The sequence below is a fragment of the Lissotriton helveticus genome, chromosome 7 (assembly GCF_964261635.1).
Source record: "Lissotriton helveticus chromosome 7, aLisHel1.1, whole genome shotgun sequence".
In the NCBI taxonomy this organism is placed as follows: Eukaryota; Metazoa; Chordata; class Amphibia; order Caudata; family Salamandridae; genus Lissotriton; species Lissotriton helveticus.
In genome coordinates, this window is record NC_136068.1 from 484,234,894 (window position 1) to 484,247,487 (window position 12,594).

The window sequence follows — 12,594 nt, forward strand, 5'->3', positions numbered from 1 at the left end:
TAAGTCAGGCTGGTAATTATGCAGCACGATGAGCAATGCAGGCTGGTAAATTTGTAGGCAAAACGATTAAATGAGGCACATTGAGAAAGGGGGCCAACAGGACCCAGTCACAGTTAACCCCGGGGGAGGGGCGACCTCGGGCCTCACTCGGCCTACCGCCCTCCTCCCCAGGGGGTTACCTCACTTCTTCGGCCCTCCAGGGCCCTTGCGTGGTTCTCGGGGAGGGAGAGGGCGCTCTGACCCTCTTGAGGCCTCACTCGACCCAGCGCGGTGCAGACGCCACTTCAGGGCACCGGCGCTGGGGACAAGGCGGGGTTTCAATGCAGAGCAGACGGAGGGGGCTCTCAGGCTCCACGGCCCCCTCCGCAACAATCCAGGGCTTCCCCGTGTGTGGGACGAGGCGCGGGTCAGCAGCCAATCGCTGCCCGGCTCAGGCAGGGGCGCGGCCGATGACGCGGTCGCGTCTCCCGTCACGTGATGGGCTCCAAGCAGGCTTCAGGCCTAGCGCGGCCTGTCAGTTTCAATGCGGCGGCCCTCTCCTGGCACCGAGGGCCGCCGAGAAGGGCAAATACGGCGCTGGTCACCACGTGAAGGTGGGCAGCCCCAGGGCAGGCCGGAAGGGCCACAGAAGCGTCGCGTGGGTGGCGCTGATGCCGCGAGGACGTGGGGCCTCTTCAGGCACCTGGGGGAGCTGAGGTACAGCGCTAGCGTCGCTTCTCAGCGCTATGTAGGAGGGCAGATTACATGATTCTCATGAAGTAGGCTTCTTGGCGCTTGGTTGATTCTGCACCCTTGGTTGCTTGTTGCTTGAAGTTGCAGAAGAGGGGGGGAATGAGTTGAGGGCCTGAAGAATTTCTCCTCAGTCACTGCAGATGAGCTCTGGGGTTCCCTACCACTGGGCCAGATCAGGGGGATAGCTTTGGACACCTCACTGAGCATAAGAGGCAGCACCTGAATCCTGTCACTCCCAGTAGCATAGGTTCCACTCTAGGCCCTTCCGCCTAAAACTCCTGCGTGGGTTCCCCAGGTCAGTGATGCCCCAACTGACTAGAAAGTTTCCCTCCTTTTCCTTATATAGTGTTAGTTGGCAGTTGGCAGTGGCAGTTGGTGCCTCCCCTATTCTGGAAGGTTCCAGGAGCTTCCCCACTCTAACTATGGACTGGGGCTGGGTGGCTGGTGTTGCAACAATGTATGGGGACCCAGCCTGCTCCTGGCAACTAGGGTGCTACACTAAAAAGACCACGCTGCAGTAGCAGGGGCCAGTGGCAGCCATGTTGAAAGTAGAGAGCACCTACACCCTAACACAGGTTAGCTGTAAAAAGGTGCCCGAAGACCTAAGGACCAACAGAAAAATAGGTGGAAAAAATGAGGCCAGGGCGAAAAATACAGGGCAAGATCTTCCTAAGGCTGACAGGTCTAACAGTGACGATTGCGTATGTGCCGATAAAGACTCGCAAATCCTTTATAACAGTTCTGGCGTCAGCCGAACGCTAGGGCCACATCCAAATAAATCTTGTGCAGGAATCCACTGCGACCATGATATATTTATAGTTACCATCCCTATGTAAGGGACCACAGTGGTCCAGGTAAACACAAGCTAGTGGTTTATCTGAAATCAGAAGCGGCGTCTGAGCAGGTCATTTTATTGTTGAAACTTTTATTTTCTGGCAGATTTCACATTCTAGAACATAGTTTCTAGTTTGTTTCCTCATGCGCAGCCACCAATATCTTTGTTTTAATAATGATACTGTGGCGGAAATTCCTGCGTGTGCAGGTGCCAGTCCTTCGTGTGCTGCTAAGATCAGTCCTAACCTATGTTCCATGTTTGGAATTGCCCTATCCCCCACTCCAGGGATTCAAGCAAAAGGAACATTATTCGCATCAGTTATATATGTATTACCGAGTGGATAGTTTAGAGGTAACGCTGCAATAGCTGCCTTCCATTGAGGTTTTACTGCTAGTAACGTTTCACCGTCTATTACTCTTTTCGAGTGAGTGATTGTAGCTACGGAAGCCGTTCTCACAGCTGTCTTCGCGGCCTCATCAGCCAATGAATTCCCTGCAACGTGAACGCCATCACGCTGATGACTCAGTGTATGAATCACATGCGTCTTTTGTAGTTCTTTTTGCAAAATAACTACTTGTTCCCAAAGCGTTTTATGCTTAATTGTGCCACCTTTTGTATTTCTGAAACCGTTTCGAACCCATTTCTGCAAATGCTCGTTGTAAGATTCGACGCAGAAATACGAATCGCACACTATTAGTGTGGGGAATTCGCGATCGGTATTTTCAAGCGCCATCTTGAAAGCCTGTAGTTCAGCTCGCTGAGCTGTACAGTCTCCGAGTGATTGAGTTTTAGTGACCATAGGTCTAAATTTACCTTCGCGCCAGCGACCTTTAACAATCGTGCACGCAGCACTATAGGCTTGTTTACCCCCAACTGCGGGCTGTGCTGATCCGTCTGTATATATTATACATCCGTAATGTTCTAGAGGCAGAATCTCGGTCGGCAGAGGACATTCGTATTCGTATTGGAGGAATTCTTGCGTTTTTAAGCAGGGGTCAAAAAAGTATTCAACGTCTGCTGCAGCAAGAGAATTAACCCATTGCATCCATCTCGGATGTAAAGCCTTAGCATTGGGAATGCTTGCTTTTGTCACTGCCTCTCAGGCAGGTACAGGTGTAATGATAATTATGCGTTTACCCTGTGTGAGGGCTCTCTCTTTTGCTACCACAGTTTGAGCCGCTGTCAGAATTTTTTCTGTAGAAGTGAATTTTATTTCAGCTTGAGTGTACAAGTGTGATTTGTATGCTATTGGTACCTTTTCACCTTCATTAAACGTCAGGTATGTGAATCAGCATCTCCCTGGGATGATTCGGATCACAAGATTGCGCGCATTATCGCGTGTTTCTAATTGTGTTTTTCTAACATGTCTGTTTGCACTGAACGCAAAATTTCTGTATGGTTTTGAGTTCAATTTGTTGGTTTGAAATCAGGTTTGATTAGTTCGTAGAGAGGTTTAACCCTTTCTGCGTAATTCAGAACATAAGTTCTTCCGAAATTCAGGAAACCTAGAATTGACTGTAAGTTCTTCAGTGTCTTTGGAGGTTGGAGCAGCACACATTTCTCTAGGAAGTTGGCTGCCAGGTTTTTGCCTTCACTTGATAACTCGTATCCTAAGAATAGGACGTTGAGATGGGCAATTCGTGATTTCTTAAAATTGAATTTGTACCCTTCAGAAGCGAACCCAAGTATTATGGTGTTCAATCTTTTCAAGTGCACGTCCAAATCATCGTCTGTAAGATAGATGTCATCGACATAAGATAATGCCTCATCATCATACATTTGTAGTAACTCTGTTACCCTGGCTGAAAATATCCCTGGACTATTCTTGAATCCTTGGGGGAGACGGCAAAATTGTCACTGTGTCCCCATTATTGAGAAAGCGGTCAAATGCCTGCTTTCAGGTGCAATATTTTGACAGAAAAAAACCATTCCAAATATCTAATGTGGTTTTATATTTTTTACGCACGATGTTATTCATCAGTGCAGCACTGTGTGCATTTTGTACTGCAAATGTTTTGCAACAGGAGTTTAGATGTCTGTAATCCAAAACTAGATGACATGACTTGTCTGGTTTGGAGACAGGAAACAAAGGATTGTTCATTGACGAGATGCATGTTTCAATCACCCCTTGGTATTCAAGTTGATTTAGAATCTCCCTGACTTGTTTTTTAGCTTCTTGCTTAACTGGATACTGCCTCTGTGCAGTAGGTTGATTTTTTAACTGGATTTTATGGTGAGGAGAGTCCTCATCCCATCCCACATGATTTTTATATAATGCTGCAGCCTGGGCCACAGCCCATTTTCTGGCATATGTGTATTTTTTATTAATAGGAATATGATTTGAGAAGGCTAGCATAATTATCTCTTCGCCATCTGGGCACTCCCTGACAAATTCAGGTGGCCAGTCTCGTTCAGCTAGAAGAATGTCATAACCTTTAGAAAGCTTCTCCCGAAAGAGTGCTTTTACTTTTCTAGGTATGTCCCCCTCCATCTGGAGTGTTACTTCATGTAACTTGTGTGGTACACTAACCCTGGTGTCGGCAGTTTCAACTTGAATACATTCATTCAAGTCCACTGTCTCCAGATGATCCATCAGGATCTGACGAGCTATGGTCACTTCTGCTCCGCTGTCTAGCATTGTTTGGGCCCACTCCCCGTTCTTGAGTTGTGTCCTCAAGATCCTCAGCATGTCTGATCTTTACGCTTGCTACCTTCTTTTTGGTGAATTGAGTTTTCTTATTTTTTGGGAACGTGCTGTTTTTCTTCGGACTTCACGCGTTCCTCTTTTTGATCTGATCGTCCTCTCCTCTCGGATTTCTGCGAGGAAGTCTGAAAGGTACGAGAGGAACGAGTATCAGTATCTTGATATCTATCAGGTTTTCTTAAAGTATCCCTATTTCTAAAGTTATACCTTTTTTCAGAGGGCTCCAGTTGGGGAGACCTACCTCTGGACTGTGAATGCTTCTCTTTAGGAAGTGTTTGCTTAGTGTTTTCCCACTTCTTTTTAGGAGTAGTGAGATTATTTTTAATAAAAACTTTTTCAGGTTTGTCAGTTAGCTGGGGTTTTAATGGTTTCCCACCCAAACTATCTCTACCTAGTTCTTCATATGATTTTTCAATAATTCCTGCAAGCTCATATGGTTGATCTGTTATATCTGTTTCTTTTAACTTCTGGCGGATTGCCACGGATGCTTCTTCACCTTTAATGTTGGCTAATAATATAGCTGAGACCTGTTTGAAATCTTTCAGCAATTTCATACCTAGATTCAAGGCCGGTTCTGGACCGTATTCATTTTGAATCTGTCTCAGAACGTCTGGTATTACCGCCATGGACGGAACACCATGTGTTTTTGTGTACATTGAAGCAAAGACTGTACCCCAAGTGTCACAGTCCTCCACATGTGGTGCTATCCCCATTGGTAAACAGATTGTCAGAATTCTGTGTTTCTCATCAGGTGTACTATCAGGGACTACTGCCTCAATTTGAGTAATTTTATGTGTTAACCAAAACGGAATTTGTTCCCTTTTGGCAGGCATTTTACCAATGACTGATTGTATAGTCTGTGGTGTGATTTTGTTTGTGTTCCCCTGGTGAGGGGTGTGCTGTGGAATCCTTACAGTAGGTTGGACAGTTAAAGTCCGCATGACATATTAAACTAATTGTCTATGTATTTTAATTAACTGTTTTAGCTGAGCTAACAGTTTTTGACCTGTCATTTTTTCAATGTCAGAATGTGGTGTATAGCTGGCTAGTACCGGCCATGTAGCTCCTGGTCTACCTAGTGGACCGAGCCTGGTAATGTGATTTTGATGTTGTAGGGCGCCTTTAAACCAGAGCTGATGCTCTTGGTAAGTTAATGGAATTTCAACGTCCTCGTAAGGAACCTATTCCGTTGGAGGTTCCTCTACTTTGTAGTAGTGAAACTCGTGTGTGTCTCCAACTGCTGGAGGGAAGTGAATCCATGAATAGAATACCTCTGTCTGCCGATACTCATGTGCCTCTATAACAAAGATTACTTTACCACCTCTCGATGATACTCCATTATTTATCAGTTTGTAAGTTATAGTTTTCCTTACATTTACCGGGATGATTATAGCATCCAGGTTATTCTCTAGGAGATTTCTGTCATTTAAGGCTGCTTGAGCTGCTGCTGCAGCTCTTTCTAATTCTTCGTCTGTATCTGACATTTCATCAATTCAGAATTTGCAGAGCAAGTTTCAAGGAAACAAAGATTAGGTGCACAATATTTTGGAACACTGTATCCTTCAACGTTGAACAAACCAAAAACTAATACATAGGATTTTTCGTCCTACTCAGTTTTGGCGGATATTAGCCTTTTACCCACTCCAGACGTCTATTGGAGTTTTTACGGGAGAAAGGGGTCTGTGTGAAAAGCACGACGGAGTTACTCTAGTATCTAGCGTTAAATTATCGCTTTACCAAACGTTGGGCGCCATGTATTGTAGTTCCTATATTCCCAATAGGCTCTGCGCATTGGAATAACATATACTATAGTTTAGACGTAGGACTAGGGTCGACTAGGTCTCTATCGTATATATTAGACTTAATTGTGAGTGCCAGCTAGCTCAGAGGTCACTAGAAACTTTCTCGAATTCACAAGAAGGGATTAGTTTCTGACAACCGCATAAACGTGACAACTTTGTTTCCCAAGAATAAGAAATCAATCTCAAGAGTCGCTGAAACAACAGATAGCTATTTTACTCAGTCAATCGTGCATGCTTCGTTTCACCAGAGGTGTTGAGAAAATAGAGACAGGCGTTTTCAATAAAAAGTATTTATTGAACAGTCTTCTTTCTCAAGCATAAGAAATGTACTGCTACAATTGTAATACTGGTTATAAAGTACAAGGCATATAATACAAGAAGTATTATAAAGTAGTACTGTAAAAGCATGATATGGTTTCTAAGCCATAAATTGCCTAAAACATATAAAATACATACAGTGATAAAATAATGACTAAAAGTACTCAACTGGTGCTTCTAAAATACGCCTACCCCGGTGTACCTAACCTAAGTCTAGTACAAGGGAAGAAGGGAGGAGTAGCTTAAGTTTAGTATTTCTCTGCCAAGAGTCTGTCCAAGAATTCTCTAAGGGTCTAATCAGCTCCGTACCTTGGTTTAGAATGAAGGAGGTCTTGTATCTCTACCTCAGGACTCGATTTCCCAGCAACCCGCAAGGGTAGCCTGGAAACACTGGAGCTGGATTTCTCGGCAGGAGAAAAGACAGCGTCTCTCAGTGCGTCAGCTGGAGGGTCGGCTTCCTTCGGCACTTGCTGCTGCAGGGCATCGGGCAAGTAGTAAGTCAATCTGCTCCAAACCACCGTGTGTTTGTCTGGGCAAATCTAGGCATATTTATACTTTGAAGGTGCCGAGTTTGACGTGTGATTGGACTTAATAACGTCATCAAAGACTCAGTTCTTCGAAAAGTACATGATTTCCTAGATAAATTAGTATTCAGGCAAGGGGAAGTCCCTAGCTGCTGAAGGCAGGTTTCTCTAAGAAATCGTTGTTGATTCTTGGAATTTAGTGGAAGAAGCCATGCTGTATTTGGGCTGCATAGGCTAAGTCTAAATATGGTAATGATTTCTATGCCTATATAAGGATAGAACAATCTATACCTATATAAGGGCATGAATTACACTAGAGTCCTAGATTCATTTACAACAGTAGGACTTCATAAACACTTTCCAATGTCAAAAAGTTTAAAATGTAGTCAGCGCGTTAAAACTATTGCTAGAGTCCAGTCTGTCCAAGTTTGAAGACTTCTCCGGTTGAAGCAAGACGCGTTTCGATATGCCCGGCTTTGTACAGCAGGAACCTTGATGCTGTACCACTATATTTACTAATGAAGTTTTGGGGCTCGTTGTACTGTCATATGAGTGTTTCCGTCGTTCTGACCTTCTATCCACTACAAGAGCTTTATACTTCAAATTTGGACAGACTGGACTCTAGCTATATTTTTAACATGCCGACTACATTTTAAAGTTTTCGACATTGGAAAGTGTTTATGAAGTCCTACTCTGCAAATGAAAAATCAAAGTATCTGGCTCATCGCTATTCCTGTGGTATATCCCATACTATTAGGGGATCCAGAGGATATGTGTTACAATTCTCTCTACTGTTTTTCAAGCCTTGAAGAAGTTGTTTATACGACTAAACATGTTTCGGCTGTCTGCATCGACAACATTCACTATGTGTCAACATAATCAAGATTATCTTTGTCTTCTTGCTCTTTTTTGTACTTGGATGACTACTGTTTTGACTAGATACACAGAATGGTGCTACGTTTATTATTAAAACAACTGACAACACGGTCAGTTATGAAACTTGATAGCTGTGCTCTGTAATTGATTATTATGTTATTGCTGTTTAAAGACCAACGGCCCAAATAAACATTATTTTGACTGACTGATTGTATTTAGCACTTTCTACAAAACTAAGTTAGTATCATAAATTAGATTTTTATTGTGTGGTTCTGAGAATGGCTGAACCCTATTGCAACAAAAGATAGTATGTCTGAGCCATTTTTGACAAGAAAAGTTCCATTCAATACAAATTCTACACTTCTCAAAATGATGCACAACACAGGAAATTGATACAGCTCATATATTTCATATTTACTTTTTGTGTTTAAACTTTTGAGTGATGATGGATCTGCAAAGTTTATTCTGCATGATTAAAAATATGGTCATGAGATTTTAATAGCATAAAAATAGATCAGGTACCTGGTGGAAGATGCCTGTAATGCAAGTTTAAACTCTGGGCCGGACTGGGAACAGAAACCGGCCCTGGCAAACTGCTCAGCTGACCCCCCCTGGGGTGAGGGGAGTGCAGCTGAGAAGTTTGCGAGCGCTGGTTTCAGACGATTTTGTTACAGGGGTCCGATATTGCCGACCACCGGTAACAAAAACGGCCGCCCAGGGGCCCAAAACCAGCGGCCTACCGGGGAAACGCCCGGCGCCCGCTATGTCCAGTCCGGCCCTGTTTAAACTAATGACTTCCATATTCACAGTGCTTTCTGACGAGGCTGGGACCTCGTAGCACTAGCAATACACAAGTATCTATTCTCCACTGCACCAAAAAAAGATTTGAATCTTAGGCTCTCTGGTTACACACAGACGTCTGCAGTGCACGAATAGAGGTTTCATAATGTATTATAGTGCATTTCCCACAAATTAATCTAACTTTTTTCCTCATAACGCTGCGATATAACTGGCTTACTGCGTTGAAACGATTCTGTATTTAAAGAAATACACTTTTTTGTATTTTAAAGCGAGGTTATATTTTTATATTATGCTTGTTACACAATCAACATGTCACATGTTGTCATGGCCCGAGCCAAGATCAACACTAGGGTCTCTCTCTTCCAATTCGTTAGCTTCTCCACCTTTACACGTGACACGGCTCTAACCAGATAACTTATTCTCACCACCCTGGATCACACCTATTCCCACAGCTGCACTGCGGAAACCGCCGCCCTACCTCCCTCCCACCCGGTTCATAGAAGCCAGCAAGACCCCGACGGGACATCACGAACACACTTAACGTCCGTGACTTCAATAAATAGAAGTAGAGCCAGCCCTTCACCGGCTAACCACTGAGCCTGCTCGGACAGTGTGTTTATACCCCGCAAAGACACGTGCGGAGTCTGCAGCCAATCAGCATTCTGAATAGTACACAGCGCTGTAGGATTGGTTGAGGTGCAGCCTATGCTTCAATCCTAGGTAACCTTACACAGGACGAGTCCCTCCCGCTCCCAGACTGCTCCCTAAATATGTTCAGCCGTTGGATTGGCTGTCATACGACCCGGAAGTACTGTAATTATGGGCGAATGTCTTCCGTTAAAAGATCAATAACGGACAACGGACATTGGGTTGAATGTACGGACGGTCCGTGTAAGTAGCGGACAGGTGGTCACCTTAAGGGCAGGCCACGTGGGGTTAGTGAATGGGCGTGATACTCATGATAACCAAAACAATTATTCATTCCGGCAGGGACAATGACAACGCAAGCGAGCAAGGAAGCCGAGGCAGTCACGGAGCCAGCAGCCCACAGTAGGTCAGTGACGCCCCTTATATCTTCTTTGCCCAGCTTCCACAGTCCTTTTTGTGTTTTGGCAATATTGTAGTTCCGCTTTGGCTTTTTGTGGTGCTTTTTTTCTTACAGGCATTGATGGATTAGGCATCCTTTGATGGTAGGTACTAGGTGTCAACGGTAGCCTACACTAAACCTCAAGCAGATCTGGGTTGATGAATGTCAGGTGCATGCATTATACAGTGTATATATTTTTTAAGTAGGCGTTGCGGTGTTAATCTTCCTCTTCTGAGTATGCACTCAATATGAGTTGTATTCACAGTCCTGCTCGAGTCAGATGGAATCTGGTGCTAAATCGTAATTGATGCGCTGGCCCCCACCTCCTTCATCCAGTATTATTTATTTTACTTTGTCACTTGACGTCGATTACTGACTTTCCCTTCGTCTACTACTTTTTAGCCCTTTATGGATTTTCAGAGATTGCTGCATTTTTCCTGTTCGTGGTCGCTACTAATGGCCTTAACATTTATAGCTGGAATTGTATTTACTCCCAGTGATAATTATTTTTTTGTTTCTATTGTAAGTGGACGAATAGCACTCTCACGGTTGTATTTTCAGTTTGCCAAGGAATTAAACTTGTAAGCTTTATTATTTTGTTTAGAGATGGCTGATGATTCTTGGTCTTCATCTCTTGTGTTTACTTCTGATCGCGCTCAGTTGCCAAGGGGTCTGTCTACTCTGTCCTGATGCCCGATGCTAGCAATGTTTCTCATCATTGTCTACTGTTGGCCCTTTTCTCGTACATATTGAGCTACCAGTCCTACTTCCTGAAACCACCCCGCCCCTATCCAACTGCGTACCGTTCCTAGACTCGTGAACTTGAAGTCCCCCAGGCGACGTAACTAATCACCTGTCCTGTTCTTCCACCTAATACTCAGACCACCCCCCGACGCCTACTCTTCCCGACAGGGCATGCCTCCTCAGTTGTCAGAGGGACACGCCCATTAAATCGGTATTATCAGAAAGGCAGCTCTGCGTACGCTGGGCTGCGAGTTCCTCAGACATTCCAACTCTTACAGTGCCACCGTGTATTACGATATCTGCTCCCATCACATGGTCACCTGGTGAGGTGTCTGTCACATGGTGTGAACCCAATTAGTTTGAACCCCCCGCAAAAATCAGGTTTCCAACTAAATTGTTTCACTGCTCTGTGCATCTGATGTCCATTACATGGTGTGAATCATACGAAGAACATTGGCGGGTGCATCAGAAGATTTGTTTTTTGGTGTTTGAGGCTGTGGATTTAAAGCGCCTCGGTCCCTGCTCTGCATTAAGCTCCGCTCCCCACTGCCCCCTCTTCAAGTGCTGAACACAAATTAATATATTGGTAGGTCTGGATCTCTGCAACCTGAATAGTGGTTGCGCTGTTTGATTAATGAGTGTAAGATGGGTACGTAACCCTAGGGATTGTTCTGTAGTTTGAAAGCTGACCTTACCTAATAATTGTGTTTCTTTAGGGAAGAACCCTTTTGTCTGAGAGTAGGGATTGAAGCAGAAACCACGCTAACAAAGGGCGACAACGGCGCTGGTGTTCTATTTTAATGCATATACTCCAGATAAAGCACAACTATTGCACGAAATGCACTGAGTCTAATCGTGGGCTCATATATTCACCTCCGATAAAGACTACATAATAACATTATTGTATAGGAAAATATAGATATTGATGAACCAAAACAATTTCTTAGTTTTCCTTTTGTAAGTGGGTCCATGAAGGCAATTGCCACTCATTGTAAAGTATGCTCTTATTGCCTTGAGCAAGACAATGCGAAGAGGAATCCGAAAAGACCGCACAGGATCTGATTATAGTGCTAAGAGAGAGAAGGTGCCAGGCAGGAGTGGATTGGCACTCGGGCATGGGCCGAAGGGCCGGTGTCTCAGTGCACTCTGTGGACCGGTGTTTCCCCCTTTACCAGTCCACAGAGAGCACTGACAGGGAGAGGAAAGCAGCTTCCCCTGTGTTCCGTCGTTTTATCTCCCCATCGGGATGATCTCCCCCTTCCCATAAGCCCCGTACGGGGAGACCAAACCAACGGGGGAGAGCATCTAGTTAGCTCATAGCTGTATTTGTAAGCTCCCCTCTGAGTAGTGGGAGAACAAACCAACTGGGGGAGATCATCTAGTTAGAAGAACCTGGCCAGTTCAGTTATGATCAGCTGTGGCCTCTCCTTGACCCCCCTGCCCTGCCAAGCAATCACGCTGATGGTGGGCTGGGGAGGGGTGATTGTGTGCCAGATTCTGCCTCCCAGGGGGGCAGGTGTTGCTCAGGCCTCTGAGGTATTTTCACCTCGGCCCCCTGGGGCCACGCAGCCCAGAAACAGTGTTTGCTTTAACACCTTGCCCAAAGCCCTTCATGTGGGTGCCAGGTGATGTGGGGAACTGCACCATCTGCACCTTAGCCCCCCACATCCCCGTGGATGGCCCAGAAGCTATGTTTTTGCTTTAGCCCCTCTCCTGCCACCCATTGCCCTGAGGCAGTGAAGGGCTGGGGAGGGTTGAGTAATTTACAAATAGCTGGGGCCTTGCTGTTTTCAGATGCTCCTGCGGAGGGCTGGGGAATAATTTTTTAAGAGAAAGGGGCCGCTGTTTTCAGATGGTCCTGGCTGGAGGGGCTGGGAATATTTTTTTAAGAGAAAGGGGCCTTGCTGTTATCAGGTGCTCCTGCACTGGAGGGCTGGGGAATCATTTTTTAAGAGAAAGGGGCCTCGCAGTTTTTTTCAGTTGCTCCTGCGCTGGAAGGCCGAGGAATAATTTTGTAATAGAAAAGGGCCTCTGTGTTTTCAGATGCTCCTGTGCGGGAGGGCTGAGGAATAATTTTTTAATAGAAAGGGGCCACGCTGTTTTCAGATGCTCCTGCGCTGGAGGGGCTGGGAATTATTTGGTAATAGTAAGGGGCCTGTCTGATTTTCAGG

General features: G+C 45.1%; 1 protein-coding gene across 3 annotated transcripts in view; it reads left to right on the forward strand.

Annotated features, from left to right (window-relative positions):
• The first annotated feature begins 9,387 nt into the window (after window positions 1-9,387).
• The window catches only part of FBXL19 (F-box and leucine rich repeat protein 19), a 287,065-nt gene continuing 283,858 nt past the window's right edge, over window positions 9,388-12,594 (forward strand). Inside the window, exons 1-2 of one of the 3 annotated variants that reach the window (XM_078652466.1) lie at window positions 9,388-9,483; window positions 9,583-9,646. The gene's annotated coding sequence lies outside the window, so the exon portion shown is untranslated. Of the gene's footprint in view, window positions 9,647-12,594 lie in introns of all 3 variants that reach the window. The other 2 variants (XM_078652468.1, XM_078652465.1) reach the window with 2 other exon arrangements.